This window comes from Lepisosteus platostomus, chromosome 1, assembly GCF_059453375.1.
Source record: "Lepisosteus platostomus isolate fLepPlt1 chromosome 1, fLepPlt1.hap1, whole genome shotgun sequence".
In the NCBI taxonomy this organism is placed as follows: domain Eukaryota; kingdom Metazoa; phylum Chordata; class Actinopteri; order Semionotiformes; family Lepisosteidae; genus Lepisosteus; species Lepisosteus platostomus.
Genome location: NC_142611.1, coordinates 23,257,394 through 23,263,388, shown reverse-complemented (window position 1 = coordinate 23,263,388; position 5,995 = coordinate 23,257,394).

Here is a 5,995-nt window from a genome sequence, read left to right as displayed (position 1 = left end):
TTAACAGATTATTTTGTAAAATCTGGCTGGAAAACAGAGGATACTGTTATTGCAGCGGAGGGTAAATGAACATAAAACATAAAACGTGGGAGATTTTGAAAACCCTCTTCCCAGATAAAGTAATAGTTCCTCAGGGTGTCCTCTTTTTTTCAGATGTTCAAATATGGTACCCTAGTGGCGGATGTATAATTCTCCTCATTCCCACAGGTGTGTGTGCTCTATCGGAGCTGGCGTCAGTACTCTTGGCGTCTTTTCCTTCTTAGCTGTGACATAATTCTTGATTTACATAATTCATTTTTAATCACTTGTTCTGTTGATGAATGTGGCGCTAAGCTGTGTATGAGGAGTATGAACACTCGAGTATTAGCGCGAGCTGGATCAACGTAGCTTAGTATGTAGGCTGCCTATTTGACACATAAACTAGTTTTATGTTCCCCTCCCCAATTATAGCTGATGTGGTGAGCATACTGGCTCATCATCCAGTAGGGTGCTGCACATTTGTGGAGGGGAGTCCTGCTTTTAGTGGAGTATGCAGAAAAGCTCTATAGAAATGTATTATTATTTTTATTAATGCAGTCCACTGCAAGCTTTGCCATATGCACTATTAAATAAAAATATATGTATGGTAAACTTTTTCTGTTGTATTACCAGCAACGTACCCCAATCAAAAACTACCCATACACTTTCATTTGCACCCAGTATGTCAAAATAAATATTTTAAACTGAAGTACTCACAATCCCATGTTAAACTGATATTTGTTTTAAAAAATGTAAGAGATGGGAATGAATAATGGCTCACTGTTAAACTTATTTCATCAGAACGTACCCAAAATATAAATAAGGAATACATTATTTCGCAGCACTGTCTCAAAAAGAGTCCCATGCATTTTTAAATTCGTTCTTTACATTCCTGTGGAACATACAGTTTAGTGTGAGGCTGCAAATGAGAGAGATATCATCATTTTTCAAGAATGCTTTATTACTGCAACAAGAAAACAACATTTCTGGAGGTGCTTAATTCACATTTTGACATTCAGAAGCAATACTCTATATTTATTTTAGCATTTTTGTCTATAATGAATGTTCACAAAAGATATTAATCTCATAAACAATGCTTGTTTTAGAGTCTTGAATGTGTTGCATTTTAAAAGGTAGTCATAACATTTAGTTTAAGATTATTTAAATTATTTATTTAGTTGTGAAATTAAGAGAATCCTTTTCATGGTTAGTATTGAAATGGATTGATTGCAGTGAATTTGTATGTGGTAAAGTTAGAATATTATTTTTTTATTAGTGGAAAAGTATTAGGATCACATTGATTTTTACGTACAACAATCTAGCTCAGACAATGTAAGAACACCATTAAAAGCTTGTAGTTAATATGTGTAATGACTATATCAATTAAATGCTCAACCATTTGAGTCATTGGTAATGAAATTGTCACAGTATGTTGAATATTCTAATTAAACATGTGGACTGAATTTAAAAATTATTTAAAACCTATAAAATAAAGCCAGAACCAAGCTAACATATACAATTATAAAGTTAAAGATCCTAGCTTGTTGTAAATACATTCCTGAAATAAAATGTAAATTTAAATCCATAAAATAAAAAACACGACAAAAATATTGTGAATGCTCTGCAAAGTGCAGCAATGTTTCAGAATTAAAATACTGTTCTTAAACATGCATTTGTACACTATAGATCCCATATTCTTCCATATTTCTATTTGATAAATTATGTAAAATAAAACACCATATAGAAACAAAATTAAACTTGAAACTCAGGAATGTTAGAAGTAAGGTGGAACTCACTCAGCTCTTTAAAGAGTTCATTAATAAAAACTTAAGGAAAAATATTGCATACTTCTTGTAAACCCTCTCAAATCGACAGTTGTGTTGACCACATAGATCACCAGGGTGGAACAGGTCATTCTAGAAAGTCAGGGATAAAGATTTTACATAATAAGGGCCTTCTTCAGATAGTTAATGCTATACATACATACTCAGTGTTTGATTTCTGACTTCTTATTTCTCCACCATTAATTTATATCAGATTAGAGTTCACATCATCTTAACACTTGCAATAATCACTTGATCAATTCAGAGTCACAGTGGCCTGGAGCCTATCCATGAAAGTACTGGACGCAAGACAGGATATTCTTGTAGCAACAAGGCCTATTATTTATCTTAGATTTAAGTGTTATTAAAGATTTCTAATAATCTTTATGTGTCTTGACAAAGCTGCTGGTACCTCTCTCTAAATGCAGAAGAAATGTAAGAGAAAATAAGAAATCTTTTATGCAGTAATCAACTGGTATTTTAGCCCCATCGATGAAATAAGACAGTTTGAATCTTTTTTTTGTTGACACCTAGAATATCTGAATATATCCTGACATGCTAGAGCCAAAATGAACTGAATTCCCTTGAGTACATTGTGGCTGTATCCCAGGAAGACAAACTATGCATAGATTGTTTAAAAGCCCAAAGTCAGCAAGATGCTTCTTTAGCAGACCTGCCTAAGGCCAACACAAGCTGCTAAGCAAAGCAAGGCAAAAGCTCTTTCTCTTTCTCCTCTGTCTGCTCCGGGACCTTTCCAGCAGAGGAAAGCTGCTACAGACAAACTCAACCCAATCTGTCAATTTTCTGTCAGAGCTCATCAAGGTCATGTGAAACTGGATTCTTTGAGTAAAACTTCATTATTCACTTTATAATTCTCGAGAGTTTAACTATTATTCCAAATGCATGTTTGTTGTTTAGTTCATGATTGATGAACATAAATGCATATTTACTTGTATATGAGTATATAAATGTGATTTAAGTATATGAGACTGACAAAACCTATGAGATAGAGTGTAACGTGTTGTAGTCAATGTATATTTGAACTATAAAGTTATTAACTCTAATTTGTGTAATTGCTGAGTGAATAATCAACTTTCATATCGCAGAAGATCTTTTCACAGATATATTTGTTATGTTGTAGTTTGTTATGCATGTTTTGATTATATCAATAAATGGTATATTATATATTTAGAATCCAAATGTCAGACTAATGTATTATGTTTGATTGGTTCCTAAAAGTGCAATTCACTATTATCATTTCTGATTTTTACAGCAAATTAAAACCCCCATCTACACCCTGGACAGGATGCTAGTCAATCAAATAGCACACACAGACATAGACAAACTCATACCAGAGCTAATGTTTTTTCAGATGCCAGTTAACCCAACACCATGTCATTGGAATGTGGGAGAAAACTGGGATACCCAGAGCAAACCCACATGAATATTGGGAGAACATACAAACTCCATGCAGACAGCATCCCAGTTCCAGAACTCAGTGTTACAAGGCAGCAATGGAAACCTCTGTTCTACCATGCTGCCCATCATGTACATGCCTTGCTTTAATTAAAGGTTTGGTCTGCAAGAGGAATAAACCTTGATTAAATTTTTACAAGATGCATTCATTTAATTGTAAATTGTACTTGAACAATTGACATTACAACATGTGTATGTAAATTACTTTCAGGTCATTTTCTTCCTCATTACTGGGTACATACAGTACCATTAAATTATAGAAAGCTTAGTGAATTTGCAGTTGAACTTTGCTGAGAGTGCTTTAGTGTTGACTGTATTCCATCCCAGTAGTGTCTTACTTGCCTCCTTGTATAGAATAAAAACAATTCTCTCTTGATGTTGGCATTGGTTTTCTGTATGTTCTGAATATAAAATAGTTTGTTCACTACATAGGGTCATTTTGCCACTCCTGGTCCACTTGTTTCACTTATTCCTAAAATATTAATATTATGTAACTCTCTCTGGCTACTTGAATTGCTTTGCTTACTTTGTATATTGTCCGTATTAGTACAATATATTTCAACATTGGATCTTGAGTAGTTGCTTAAACCGCAGAAGAGATTTTGGCTTGGTAGCTTCCAGCTGGGTTTGGCTCTCGGTCTTCATGAAAGTTGCATTGATATCAATATCTCTCTGTTGCTTCATCAAGGGTTGATTTTGTGGTTTTCTTTTGAAGGTTTCCATAAACCATAACGGTTTTTAGATGGTGGAACTGTTGGTGACACAACTATACCCCACCTGGAGGACCACTTTGCTGTTGGATGTCTGGATTCTCACGTGAAACTAATCCAGTATGGTTGAACCTACCAGAAGTTGACTGGCATAGCTTTCAGGGTCTTTGAGACACACAAGCTTCTCCACCATTCCAAGGTCACAGCAAAATGAAAAGATGTTCAGATATTTAATATATTTCTTCCTCATCCATATACCTACTGTGCATGCTGCTGGTACACTGATAAGGCCACAGGTAATAATAAAAAAATTCCAGTTCATAAACATCTGTTTAATTTCAAGACGTGTGTGTGGGGTGTGACTGTGTTCAGGGCTCTATCTAGAACTCGTTTCCATATCTGTGCCCCAGTACCACCACTGTATATATAAGGGAACAGAATAATGAAGGCAGTTAATGGAGATTATTAGGAGGCCAATGGGGAATTTGGCCAGGAGACTGGCTTAATTGTTTGTTTAATTGATTACTTAAATTGGAACGAAAACAAAGAGTCTGTAGACCCTCCTAGTTCTTTAAGAACACAAAAATATGGCCTATGAAAAATGAAAGAAACTAGATTATATACATTAGATAACAGCCTTTGTCTTTTAGGAAACCTGGTGCATTCTAATGAGGAGCTGAATCCCCCCAGGGCTGTTCAGACTCTCTTGGGCCAATTGCCCCACTTCCTCTGTCCAAAACGGAGCTGGGCTTAATTCCTTATCTGGTCTTCCTAAACTGGGCTTAATTCATTGAGATACTTTCCTACATTGGTTCCTTGCCTGTAATCCCATGTGGTGGCTCAGCCACCCTTTCTGCATTTGCCCTGAAAGCTGCACTCGCCTCTAAGACCTCTCTGCTCCTGATTTCTCTCTTGCTTCCACAATCACTGCCTATCTCAATCCTGCTTCAGCAATCTCTGTGCACCAACCTGCTTCAGCTATCTCCACCTGCTTCAGCTTCTCTTGGATTCTCCAGACTGTCAAAGAAATGCTGCTTTCTCCATCAGCTTGCCAAAATCATAGCATATACTGTATATAAAGTAGTTCAAGTAGTGTAGGCTGCAAAGGAACAAGTAAAGGTCTATTCCATGCTGAAAAGAGAAGAAAGGAAACACAACATTTCGGCTGTGGAGTCTTCTATGGGTGTGTTCTTATACTGTATATGTTTGCTACAGACATTTTTTTATGTTCTTCATGTCAAAATGGAACATACATACTTTCTATGTATTGAAAAAATGGTGGAAGATCTACAAATTTTGAATGAATATATCACCATAACCACAACACCACATTAAGGAAATGAAAAAAACAATTTCTCAAGCCATTTGAAGATGCTTGCTGTTCTTGATGACAACAATTATTAACTGTACCAATACAGAAATTACAATGCAGGTTGTAATAAAGTGGTAGTATGGAATGAATTAGAACTTAACACGTTAAGTAGCTCCAGTGAACTTGAGCATGACAAGATGAAAAGCACTTCTTGTAAATGACAAGGATACTCTTAAATAGCAAACTATGTGTTTTTAACAATGGTGCCTGTATTATAATAAATTATATTTATTGCCCATTATTAAATCAACTGTGTTTGGAAAATTAATCACATTGTAGAGTTCAGCTCCCCTCAGTGTTGGACTTTCCAGTTTTCCTCTCAACCTTGACCATAACTGTATCTGTTTACTCGTGAATTACCCTATATTAGGAGATTCCCCTATCCTTTCTCTTTCACCACGTCTTGCTACAGAAGACTGCATTCCCCCCCCTCCCCATGATACAACCCCAAGTGTCTAGGGGTAAAGGGGTGTAACATTTAGGATGATTTGGATGCAGGTGGGTTTTCTGGTGAGGGACTTTGGTTTGGTGCAAAAGGGATTTATTTTAAAGTGAATAAAGTGACTGGTATGTAAATAGGACACAATAACACACAA